General features: G+C 41.4%; 1 protein-coding gene across 1 annotated transcript in view; it reads left to right on the forward strand.

Annotated features, from left to right (window-relative positions):
* Window positions 1–13812, forward strand: part of HOMER2 (homer scaffold protein 2) — a 58324-nt gene that overhangs the window by 24738 nt on the left and 19774 nt on the right. The window lies entirely within an intron of this gene.

The following is a 13812-nucleotide window of genomic DNA, read 5'->3' on the forward strand; positions in this document are numbered from 1 at the left end:
GCATCACGGCATCACTGCAGGCAAAAGTTATCCCTGTTTTAAAGACAAAAAAGCTGAAGCTCAAGTAAATTAAGGGACTTGGCCCTAGAAGGAAGGTGGTGATGAAGGATGTGTATCTCTTACAACTCTCCATCTTTGTCTAAACCGCCAAGGGGCTGTTCTCACAGCTTATTGTAGAGAAGACTGTACAATGCACATTGGCTTGCAGAAAAATCTCTGTTAAATCCAACTTCTATGCAGCAGTTGTAAAAAATAAAAAAAAAAAAAGGAGAACGAATCCTTATGATTTCTCCTTCCTGGCAGATCCCTGTCCCTCATCCCCAAGCCCCCTGTGGCACAGCAGGAGGGTGAGGAGGGGTGCTGCAGGGAAGAGGGGAGCGGAAGGATTTAGGAGTGGATTGAAGGGGGAGATTAAAGGAACTGCTGAGCCCATGTGTTTAAAGGTGTAAATATTAAGAGATTTTGTGAGGGTGTCTGGCAGAGGGGCAGGGGCTTGCTTGGCTCTGCTGCCGGGATAGTAAGATGCTGCCTTTGGGTCCATACCCATTTGCTGGGTGGTGGGGCAGGACAGAGAGCCTGGCAGGTACATGTGGAGGTAGTGAAGATGGACACTGCAGCAAAGAGAAAAATGGGACAGAGAGAGAGTAGAGTAAAGGTAGGGAGCAGAGTGAAGTCATGGGAGCTTAACTCTTCCCTTGCAGAGGGATATGCAAGAGGCTTTTGCTGAAAACCAGGAGTCCAATATGATGGAGGGCAGCCAGGCGAGAGCATACACCTTCCAGGTGCCAGGTTTCTTCCAAATCCTCCCAGCTCGATGACAGAAAACCCCATTGAAATGCCTGGGGAGTCAGGTACTGATAAGCGGAGACCCTAGCTTCAAAACAGCTTGTACCACTTTAATTCCCTGTGTTTGCAAAGCTAGAAGGGAACGGGTATTATAATTCCTGTGTCTTTCACAGAATAACAGGTGCTGTGGACAGTAGCTTACAATTTATAGCAAAAGCTTTCACAGACAGTATACAAGTATGCACTGGATGATCTTAGCCAAGATACTGTTACCAAACAAGGGAATAGATTAGTATAGCTTATAATTACATTATAATTGACTTGTATGTTGTCGAGAAAGTAATTTCATCATGATGTTTTAAGAAGTTTCTAGCCAGAGGCTGTTTAAACTGCAGCATAACAAATGCTGGAGGAAATGATACAGTAAAATGCAGGGGCACACACTGATTCAGAGTTAATGAGGCAGCCAAGAGACTTCAGCATATGAAAGTGCCCAGCGTTGTGGGCAAAAGTCAACCCTGTTGAAAAATGACAAAACACAGCAATGATGCAGGGAGAACATGAAGTTGTAAGTGCCTGGTTGCTGCCTAGTGTGTGGGGAAAGCCATGCACAGGGCTCCTCATTAAAAGTGACCTACATTATTCTGCCTTTTAGAGGCAAAAAAAGTTAGAAAGCATGAAAATTACTCAGACTGATATCCTCCGTCATCCTCTGGAATAATGCATGGTAGTGCCCTGGTTGATGGGTTTGTTTATTTTTTATAAATTGGAAATAAGTGTTACCCAAACAATATAGACAGGGGGGAAAGGATGAGAAACTTGTTTCTGTATAGAATTTGAGAAGGAAATACAGTCCCTCAGAAACAAGCTGCTGTCCTCATTTTCAAATGTTTAGATGATGTATTCCTACAGAACCTGTGATTGCAACAGCATCACTTTGATCTTTTGAGAAATAAGTTGTTAATAAGGAACATAAAGCTATCTTAAAAATTAATAGCCAGCAATAAAGTATATAGTGAGACATTCTGAGATGGCAGCATCAAAGTGACACAGCAAGAGTCATCTCAGATGCCAGTCCTAAGTTGTCTCTGAGAGGTGTTTAAATGGATGACTAGAAAAAATTTAAAACAGGCTTAAAAAAGGTGAATAGATTGAAAGAATAATTTTGGTAAATACATGATACAGAAGCAAAGACTTTGTGTTTCAGAGGAAAAAAAAAAAAAGTTGTTGGCTGACAGTCACTCCCAGTTGCTAGATCATTTAAAAGAGTTTATTACAATTACCTTGGATATTGAATATCAGTAGCTAACTTGGGCATAAGTGTGTGAAAGTATTGAAGGGAGAACCAGAAAAATTGCTGTGCTGGGAAAGCAAAATCAATGGGTCTATTTCTGAAGTAAATTGCAATTAGTAAGAATAAGAAAACGGGCCAAATTTTGCCAATCAGTATTCACATAATGTTCCCTGAAGTGAATACCATACATTATACAGTATGATGAAGCTGTTTGATTAAGTGACATACATGCCCTTATCATGGGATCTATCAGTGAGTGTCCCAGCGGGAATGGACAGTATGATTTCCAGAGCAGAATAAAGCTGGAAGAGAGTCCCAGAGCCCCAGCAGCACGTGGTAGCAGATATTTAGGGAGGTAAGAAGGGATGATATGTAGATCTGCTAATATTTGATGTATTTCTGGCTTTCTCAGTTCCTGTACTAGTCCTAATTGCTACCTAATTTAATAGCTGCCCACCTCTTTATGACCACGCTTTTTGTGTTCTCACGACTGGAGGCAGGCGTCCTCGGCACACGCAAAGGAAATTCGAAGTTCTTCCAGTGCTCTGTTCAGAGACTCAAAACAAATCATTTTTCTTTGCCCATGGAAATGGAATTATTTTAAGACATAGTTGTTAAAAATATCCTAGGGTATTTTGCCAAAAGGTGACTCTTGAATTTAAGAAGCTTTCCTTTCACAGGAAAAAAATTGCAGGGTATGGTAGCACGGATGAAATTCCTTCATCTGGCAAGTCCTTTATGTTCTTTTTTTTCTTTCACTGACGTAAATTCAGCCATTAAACCAATAACAACTCTTTCTCAGGGAAAATCTACCAAGTAATTTATATATTACAGAATTTTTGGCACTGAATTAAAAAAGAATTCTGGCAATGTGTACCTCGCCAGGGGCCTGCGTTGGTGTGGCAGCATTTACCCGTGCCTCTAAAACCTCATGGATCTGATTTGCAGTAATGTGTAGCAGAAGCAATCACAACGTCGCCTTCCCTCTTGGCATTTGGATTATCGGTGTGTGTTTGCCTGACCCTGCACTCGATGAATGAGCGATGTACCGTGTTTTCTGTTTTTTAAATACCTAAATTTTCAGGTGTAATAGTTTTTTTAGTGAAATGATCAGAGGATGTTTTACAGCCTTGGGTAGGAAAAAAAAAAAGGGATGTTAAAGGAAGTGAAAAGTGACCTTCCAAAGTGGTGTGTTGCCTTTCCTTTTAATGTTTATAGAGAAATTCTGAATTAAATGCTATGATTTTGAAAGGTGCGAGTGAGCATATATGTGTGTTTTGTCAAAGGGATGGAGATTCTTTTATTTCCAGTTTTGCCTGCCCTAGTTTTATTTGTGGCCATAGCTCGTCAGGAGTGCTGCGTGCTGTTTGCATCCTGGAGGAGCACAGTGCTGCTGGGGTCCGAGCTGGCTGCCCTGAGCCCGCTGAAGTGCTGAGAGGCCCCGCTCCTCACCCTGCAGATTATTTTGCTGACTGCAGCACTGGCAGGACTACAATTTCCAGAGAGCCCCTGCTAGTAAAATCTGATTAAATTAGCAGAAAATATCTTTTATTCAAAATTCTCAATGCTTTTTTCACTGCTGGGTAACTGAGATGGGTATTTCTTTTTTTCGAAACTTTTTCTGCCGCGCTTTTTTTTGCCCTTCACACCGTTTCTTCCAGGCTGGGTGGGAAATCCCTTCTTCTCTGCTCGTTTCAGAAAGAGTGTCAATTGTAAAACGAGTGTGGAGAAAGCTCAATATTACTTATACTTCTAGCAATGAGAACCAACATGAAAAGGACCTTTCATCAAAAGGCAGTGTGTGACACTTGTTACTGTTTGAAGAGCCCAAAAGACATATCCAGCTTAAGGGTGACACCGCATTAGGGTAAGCTGGTGGACAGGTGACCAGGTTGTGACCTCTGGAGGTCCAAGCTGGCTGATCCAGTGTTCCTGCATTCTTGGCCATACCTGTCCAGAAAAGAAACCTTCGTATGCCGTAAGAAAAGATTTCCGGTACTGGTCTGGATGATGACTGTAATACAGAAATTTAAGCATATTTGATGGCCTTCATCTTCTCTTTATCAAAGTATGTTCAGTATTTTGTGAACTATTGGAGCTAGTTTCAACACTATTATCAGCACTGGAGATGATACCGGAGGCATAAAAGAGTAATTCCAGCAAATGGAACTAATTAACCCCCCACATAAAAAGAACATCTTCTGAAATACAAAAAATTGGTATAGAATCTAATTTTAATGCATAATCCTGTCTTCCAGTGTGCATGGTTTGCGTGTATGTTGTAGTAAACATCTCATTGCTTTTACGTTAGTGAGATGACTATTAAGGAAAAACATTAGTTGTGGTTTTATGGTCTTTATATATACATCATAAAATAGATAATTACCATTGAGACAGAGCAACTGTAATAATATTAGCGTGTATATTCTAGAGCCTTTAAAATAATTTGATGCTATTTAATCCACTCTCATCAGATGAGATTGCATCGTCAGGCAGCTGCAGTGTGGACTTTTCCTGGTTCAGATTTCCCAGCCTGTGCTGGAGAACGATGCTTGTCTGCTGGAGACGTTCTAGTACTAGTTGTGCTCAACGAAGTACTTTGTAAAAGATGACTGAAGAGTCTCTAGCTGCTTTTTGCAGTCCCACTTGGGCTTGCTGTTACTCTAAATAATGAAGCGGGATTGGGCTGCTCTCTGAGAGGCAGCTGCTCCTTTTGTGACGAAGTTCTTCATTTTGTATGATGAACAGATTAAGAGCAGGAGAACATCTGTCCTGCCCTGGGCCATAGCACACAAGCCTAACCTAAGCTGGAACCAGTCTCTCTCATTCAGACAGTGAAGCAAGTTGAAGTAAATAATATTTTTACTGTGATGGTTTTAATGGCTATTTCCTGATTTCATTTAAAGCTATTGTGGAGATGCAACTTCCAGATTTTTATCGTCACCGTGAAGGACTGAGGGGGAACTCTCAATTTAAGGAAAAGCTGCCATCAGTGGGTGATGTCGGTGCCGTCCAGGCAGCAATTGCTGAGCAGCAGCCCTGATGCTGGGGAGTGGGGGCACTGGCAGGAGGTTGTCTGCGGGGCAGGGGGATGTGGGTGTCGGGCACCTCAGTGGTGCAGGGTGTGCTCCAAAGGGGTCCGGTGGAGACGTAAATCATTCAGCCTGTGGAGTACTGAATGTGAATGTTTGGGTTAATAGAAGTGGAAGCAGGGACAGATGCAAATAGGAAACAAAATGCATGTTTTAAAATGAGGATCAGTATCTATGTGGGGTCAACACACCAAGGAGTGCACTGGATCCTTCTGCTACATAGACCAGGGCTTCACGTTCTTCTCAAAGACATCTTTGAAATAAGAGTGAATGACATTAAGGAAAATAACAGTAGCCAATGATCTTAAAACATTTGTGTTGTCTGTGTTTGTGGTGTACTCAGCTTGACTAAAGTTACTTGAGTTTTTCTCTCTAGACATTAAAATAACTTGAGAACATTTTCTTTGGAATTTGGCAATGAAGAAATACAGCATAAAGGAGAAGCAGATCTGTCAGCCAAGGATGAGACTACCCACTTGCATCATCCTTTATTTGCTTAAGGTGATATCAAGTATTCAGAAATTCAGGCTGAGGGGAGGTGCAGGATTTAATAGGAGGGAGGAGAATTTTCAGCAGTTGCCAAGACTGGTTTAGATAGGTAGAGCTAGTAACATTGGGTGCACTTGTGTCGACAGGTCCTTGAGTGTTCAGAGGATTAAAAAAAAAAAAAAAATACTGTTAGGGCTTAACTGCAGTGGTAATTTCAGAATTGCTACCAGTGGAGATGGGTTGGGAAAGGAAGGAAAAATTAAAAATGTTTGCACAAACAAGACCTGGGGCTTCAGGTTAAAGAGAGCTTGTCAAAAGCTCAGAAATGGAACAAAGTAAATGCCAGGAAATTTGGTCAGTCCCTTGAGACTGCATCAACCAGAAATCTTGATCATCTGCTGAGGATGTGTTAAAAAAAAAATAAAAGTCTGGAGCTGTAGAACTCATATCACTTAAATGTTTCTATATTAATCTCTTTCCAAGTTATTAACATTGAAATGTGAAAAATCCTCTGTTCATTGTCTGGATTATTTCTGGAAGTAAATCCTTCAGAAGCCAGTTAGTAAGCTTGGGAGAAAAGATAACAAAGTGCTGGCAACAGCTGTATCCTTGACAGAAGAACAGAAGCACATCTGCCACTGTTTGATCCTATCTGGCTCATTTTTCTGCTTGTATGTACAGCGCGCGTGTGTGTCACTGGCTCTGGAAAGGCCACACAGCCCCAAATGCAGGAGATCAATGTTGCAGAAAACTTTTCAGAAACAATTTGTTAAAGCAATTTATTACTCTTTAATTTAAAAAGTAAAAAAAAAAAAAGGGAAAAGATAAAAATCCATGATAGAGGATTTCTTGCTGCACTGCCCACCAGCAAGTAAGGAAACTTTGGTCTGGGTAAATTTTTCCTTTTTAAAACCTCTCCATAAAATTTCTTGGAAAAGCTCTGTAAAAGAAAGTATTGTTTTAGCCTGTAACTGCCTCGCACACAGTTGTTTCTGATCTCCACACTTGAGTATGGATGTGGCATCTGAACGTGCCAGAGAGGTTAATTAAACTATGTGACGTTATTGTAAATAAACCTGGAATCAAGCAAAGGATGCCTGGTTTAGGTCATGGTCCTTGAACTTAGCAAAGTGTTTGAAGGATCTTGCACAAATTTTTGGTGAAAATAATCCATTCCTGCTGTTAGGTGAAAACTCAGAAAAAATTCAAAGTTTTTAGTAACATCATCAACACAGGCACAATATGGTAGAGTTTATAGATGCTTTCCCTCATCTTTTTGGTTTCATTAGCTGCTCAAAACAAAAACTGTGGGATGAGACTGAAATGGGCAAGCTCACAGATGGTAAAAACTTCCATACCTTCTCAGCAGACTCCAGGGAGCACAGTGGTGCTCAGCTCGCTTGAGGGTTTTGCATTGTGCTGCCTTTTTCTTCCAGAAGAAATTATAAGGGAGCTGAGGAACCTTGTGCTCAAAGGTGAACTGAGCACATGCTACATCCCCTTGAACTTTCCACAGCCTCCGCCCAGGGTATTAGGGACTTCCATCAAGAATTGCAGTAAACGCAGCACTGGTTAGCTGTTCGTTTCCTAATCTGGGATTTTTACCCCCCTTTTTTTTTAAGTTCTGCTACTGAAATAGTAATAATTCCTATAAGCTGTGCTTTATGAAACTCTGAGGACCGCTCTCCACAGAAACAGATATATAATTTATTTGTTCCCTTCCCCCCAGCCCTGCTGTAGTGCCAGGGGTACCTAATACTTGGAAATCCCTATTCAGAGAGTTAATGTATCAGACATGCTAATCAAGTCGTGCCAGATGGAGTTTATAAATAAACTACACTGCATTGTGTATTCTTAAAATTTGAGCATCAAACATAATTCCAGGCAGTATTTTCCTAGTTTTACAAAAAACCCTCGAAACATCGCTTCTTTCTTGATTCTGGATTGTGAAGTCACATCCAATGGCACAGCGGTTGTTAGGAGGAGAATGAGGAATAGTGTAAATGACTATCAACCATTAAATACTAGCTGAAGTCCAAAGCTTTGGTTATGTTAGTGAGTTACTCCTAAGTATTGCTAGACCTGGTTGCCCTTGATTGTCATGTAACAGTGACCACTTCGAGGTGCTTTAGAAGATGCAAAGTAGATCATGTCATCTCCTAAAAATAATGTACCTGCCCTTCTTGGCCATTCCTCATGCCAAGGGACAGTTTTTCCAGGTGTTAGAGAGGAAGTGGTAAGCTATCCTATTGCTGACATCTCATGGGGGGTGTGTAGGTTGTTAAAGAGTAGAGAAGTCTTTAACGATACTACCTGGCCATGCCATTTCTGACCTCTGTGAAGGGTCCTTCAGACTTAAGTGAAGCTGTTGTCATACAGCTGGAAGGATGCAGAAAATGATCAGTGCTTAAATAATTCATGTAGTGATGTGTTTATACTCTACAAAAAAAAAAAAAGACTATATGTTTTTACTAAATTCTCCAAAGCATGAATGTGATATAACTATAGGGTTTTTTTAATTGTATCTAATGGTAGATAACACAACCTTCTCCCTCACCCCAATTTTAGTCACTAAGAAAAAAATCTCCACTGTATTCTTCTCCCTGTCTCTGATAAGTTAGAAATCTTATTTCTCGTGTGAAAATAACACACAAGCATTTTGGTGTATATATTTTGTAAAATGTTGCATGAAATTCCTGGGTAACAATTTTTTCCAGTGTAGAGGGTTTGAAAATCTTTGCTGTAGATTTTCTTCATGAAACAGCTGCTGGTGCTTTGAATTGTGTGGGTGGGTGGATGTGTGTGCTGTGCCTAAAAGGAAAAAAAATTCTAGTCAGATGTCAAAGCAAAAATAGGAAATTTTAGAGACTTAGACTAGGTGGAGGAGGTGGGAAGCCAACTCTGCAGAGATGTTAATTATCTTGGGAAGAAAAAGAGCGCAATGGAGTAGGTGTAGCAGGAGATTTACTTAATACAATTCACATAATCATGAACCCACTTTTGTTGCATTTAGACAGGTTCTCTCAGTGAGGGCTTTACAACAGAAATATTTTACCAGAGGAAAAACCGTTATTAGTCTTTTTATTGGAGAGGGCTGGCTATTTTCACATCTCTTTCCATGAAGGTGGACAAGAACTGTATTGTTTTTGTTTGATTTGTTGGCTTTTGAGGTTAAAAATGAACCTTATCATTCATTGAATTATCCTGAGGATGCAAGGTGATGCAAGATGAAAAAAAAAGTGATGTGCAACTGTAGAAATGGCCCTTTTCCCTATAAAGCAAGCAGCAGCAGCTCATGAGATACTTTATCCACGAAAGGTGAGTCTCCAGTCTGCAGAGGGAGCTCAGGTTGGGAAGTAAATGCTTCGGACTGCAGCAAGTCCTCTGTGGCTTGCAAGGCGTCCTGGCACCTTCCTCTTTGCAGAGTGCGGATGAATCACTGTGGTTCCCCTTCCACTCCTGCCTCCCATGGCAACGCATGGTGTGGCTATGGAAGCTTTTGGAGTCCATTGACAGGTGAAATAGCTACTGTCCTGTTTAACTGTGTAGAACAGAAACTCTTGAAAAGCAGTGGCTGGTGAGGCTTACTAGCACTGTAGGGATAAAATGAGCAAGAGTCTGGTAGTAGATGTCCTTCTACCTGTTGCCTACCCTGTGCTGTGCACAAACGATGGAGCGGAGCAGGAGGAACAGCAAAATGGAGAAACCCAGTGCTGCTCTTGACATATTTTTACAGTGCTCCCAATCTAATTAACCCGTACCCTCAGCCTGTGCTGGGTAAAACACTGCATACACATCAGGTGCAGCAGATAAAGCAAAGCCAGAACAAGTCCCGTTGCTACTTTCAGTTTTCCCAGGCTTTCTTTTTTTTTTTTAAGGACCTTTTACAAAGACTTAGCAGGAAGGGTGGGAGGAAAGATTTGATCACATCTGCTGGCCCTGATTTATAAAGCAATTACAATTAATCCTCCTGCATTACAGGTTCACTGTTTTGGCCAAAGGCTGTTCTTTCTTTCATCCCGAAGTTCTTGCGCTGCTGTGAGCATGTCTTTGTGCTGCTCCTGCTTTACTCTGTTACATGGCCTCAGCAAGGGACTCACTTTTTTCCCTGTAATAGTACTGTCTTGATTAACAGTGTGTGTGTATGTGTGTGTGCTGGCTTTGTAGGACGAGAAATGAGATGATCAGTTTATCAGCAGTGTCATATTGTTGAAAAGATGTTACATTTAAGTCCAGAAGCTCTCAGCAGAGGCAGGAAGAATGCTAGATAGCAAAGGATAGTGCAAATCACAGAAATGTAGGTGGGTTAATTCCACAAAGAAGTTGCTGAACATTTGGGATATAGAGAGAATTTCTCTGCAAATCCATCCCTGTCTCCTCATCTTCGCATCCAGTGTCACAAGCCCTTCTGATTCACGTCGACTTGATGAGCTGGAAGAACCTGCTGAGCCTGTGATAGCTGCAGCCAGAGGATTAGCAGCTTCTATCGTTCTTCAATTCTGTTTTTCGACTGGGATACATCTTTACTGAAGATTAGTAGCCTGGTGGGTTGGGGAAATTAAATTTTGCAGGGGCTACAAACTGCAAAGCACATATTCAGAGGTGTGAAAATGAAATGGGGAGGTTTTAATGTAGTGACTTCTTAATGGGTAGATTCTATGGCCTCAAGCCTTGGGGATTTTCTGGAGGTGAGGTTACTTCAGAGTAACAGGTGATGTGAATTTAAAGGGGAAATTCGAGAATAATTCTTAATCTGGCACTCTTGTTCTAATTTAATTTAACACTGTTCTAAAATATATTGGCTAATATATTCATTAGCTATTTCATAGCTGTTATTTTGGTCTTTTCCCAGGTAGAGAAGCTTGTGACAGGGCTGGCTCAGTTGGCTCATCATCCGCTTTGGTTGGTGTCTCATCAGAGGAGGCATCCTGGCCAATTCCTACCAGCACATTGGCCCTCCTCCTTGGGGCTGTGGTGGTGGCTCAGCCAAACACCCACCACAATCCCTGCTCTCCTCCCCTTGGAGCTGAGCTTGCTCTCATCTCTGCTTTTCCCTCTTGCCAATCTGTCAAGCCGGGGCCAGTGCGACCAGGGTGTCCACTGTGAGCCACAACAACAAAGCCCTGTGTGCTGCTCCAGCCCTGCTCCCTCTGCCAGACGACACGGCATGTTCACCTTGTGTTAATGAAATGATGACTGAGAAAATGTATTTTCAGGAGCCACTTCAGCGTTTCCCCTTCAATGCGCTGTTGTGGTACAGGGAGTGTGGGAGGGGAACCCTTTAAATACTCAAAGCATCCCCTAAGGGAAATGGCAGCTGTATATATGGGCACTGCTCATACGTAATAAGCAGCATGAGTTGCCAATACATTTTTTTTTTCCTTCTCCACACTCAGGTCGCCTCGTGACCTCTCCCTGCTTGATTTATTTGGCAGTTTGTCTCCGTGGGAAGGCAGCGGGATGGGTGTGTTACAGCCTATGAATGTTCTGCTCTATGCCAGCTTATTTGCATTCGCTTTTATCTGATGAACATACCTGGTGTGTTTCTAAATATCTGGAGTCATTTCTGGTTGATGTAGTACTACCTTGTACTGTGAACATTCTTCTGTGTCATCTTCAAATAAAAATTTAGATCTGTCAGGATTGTTTTTCTCCCAAAGGAAGTGAAATTAGTATGAGATTTTGTTTGGCTTATGCGGATGTATCAGGAGTGTTCGCCATCTGATATGCTTGCATGTAGATGAGAGCAAAGGCAGATATTTTTTTCTTTAACCACATGTAGACAACTCAGTATGATGAATGAGTTTATTATTCTCTAAGGTGCTTATTATGTTATGCTCCTCTTTGCCTTTGTCTTTAGGGAGAACTCTTTAACCACTTCAGGGATTGATTGCATTTGATTAGAGAGTAGTTTGTCTTTTGAATCCATTATCCTGGATGAAAGTCCACAAGTTTATTCTGTTTTCTGATGCAGCTGGAATTGTACCATGTGTGTATTATATGAATGAGGACCAAAGTTATTTCGTAAGAGCCCATTTGAACTGATGAGTGGCCTTTTCTTATAGAATTTTAATACTGTATTGCAGTTAGGGGTGGAAAAGTGCCTGCGGGCTCATCCTGTCTACAGCAGCTTTCAAATAGTGCCCTTTCCCTTCTGCACCCTTCCTCTCAGCTCCTTCTTCCTTTGAAACTTGAAAATTCTGGCTCATCCTTTCATGATAAAAATACAGTTTTTCCAGCTTGGTTGAATGTTCCTGTTAGGGGGCCACAAATGCTTCCCCTGCTTTCTGCCCCGGCTGGAGACCTTCTGCCCAGGAGCTGGAGGAGTGGTGGGGAGTACTTTTCTTCTGGTCTCACGTAGCCGAGGGTGAGACAGCTTTGGGAGAGGGGATAGGCTGCACTACCTCTCATGAGAGCTTGTGAGCCTTGCTTTTCATCGTTCTTTGAAATCGTAACACCCTTTCTTTCTCCTAAACACAACCAACATGATTGTTCTCTAGCCAATGTAGTGTCTCTGCTCTGAAATGATGACCAGGTTCACTTCAGGGAAGTGAATGTAGAGGCTGATGCTCCCAAAGTTTAGTGTTACGGCATCTTCATGTGAGCGTGACGGGGTGAGGGTCGGGGGGGAAGACCAGGTGGATAAGTGCAACATACCCACAGCGTACAGCTCCTCTGAACGGTTTCCATGAGCTCTGATTTTATCTGCTAAGCTTCCACTTAGGTTTTCACTTCTCTGTAGGAATGAAGTGGTTCTGAAGTGCCTGACTGACAGAGGAGGATTTAAGGAAAAAAAAAAAAGGTAGAGCCGGCTTCCAGGCAGTTTCACTAATTGTAGCTTATTATAAATTTAACAGATGAACTGTCAGTTTCTTGAAGGTGTGTGATCACCACAACCTTTTCTTGGATTCTGCGCTGCCTATAGAAAAAAATTAACCTCTAAGGTGCTAAGCTAATGTAGTGCCTTTCATCACTCAATATGTTCAACGCTCAATAAGGTGTTCTTTGGCTTACAGTTCACAGGCTTCATTATTCCTTTTATCATGTCTTTAATAATATTGGACTATGGTCTAAAAAATATCTTTGCTGTGTTTTTTTTATATATTTGTATTTAGTCAATGATTATTGTAGGAGGTACAGAAGAATTGTATTCTTCTCAGAGTCTGTTTCCAGCGAGTGAGGCTTTTGCCTTTCAATAAACTGGGTCATTTTATTAGTTTTTCCATACAGATGTCTAATTTGATAGGCACAATAGGACTGAAATGATACTTTTTATCACTTGAAATTTATGGGTATTTCATAGCTTCTAAAATAAATTCTGTAGCTTGAGAAGCTAAAGATTTATAAGTAGTTCATCTGTCTGATGTGAGATTTTAAAAGAAGAAATATACATATAGCACTTTCCTTAAAGTTTTTGGAAAGCATCCTGATTTTTCTGGGTTGGTGGTATCTTTTCCTCCTGTTCTTGCTACTCTCTGTATCATGTAATCCTCATATCATCATACTCCCTTTGCATTGTCAAAACCCTACATAAAATCTTTGATTTTCTTTTAATTTAAATCTCTGAAATTGCACTTGGATTTTATGTTGGCTGCATTTCTGTTGCGTGACTTAGCCGGAGGAGAGCCCATCTGGGCAGCTTTGCTTATACCTCTGCCTGTCAACCGGCCATTAAAAAAGATGTTTCAACCCCAAAAACTGACGTCTGTATGGTGTGCGATGGCCGGTGCTGGCTCCAGAGTCACCTCTCTGCCTTTCTTCCCTGATACTTGCAAAATGCAAAAAACAATTTCAGGAGCATCAGCCACCTGGCCTTCATCTGGTTTGATCCTTTTGGTGAAGGCTTCAGTGATAGGAAATGTCAGAAAATCGTATGTTTGTTTGAAAGTGATGATGCAAAAAGAGAGAACCGCTGAAGTTGAGCAGTTTCTAGGAAAACAAAAAGAAGCATCAGCACAGAGGGCAGAAGTTAGGGAGGGGATGGAGGCAAGTAAAGATCTTTTTCTGGTAAATTTAATTCACACTTTTTGCTAAATGTAAATGATAGCTTAGGAGAAAAACTGCTTGGAATACGTAGTAAATGATGTTGCCAGGATACTTCCTGATCATGTTAATTAAACTGTCCCACAGATTTGGCTTAATTACTGCATA

This window comes from Numenius arquata, chromosome 11 (assembly GCF_964106895.1).
Source record: "Numenius arquata chromosome 11, bNumArq3.hap1.1, whole genome shotgun sequence".
Taxonomy (NCBI): domain Eukaryota; kingdom Metazoa; phylum Chordata; class Aves; order Charadriiformes; family Scolopacidae; genus Numenius; species Numenius arquata.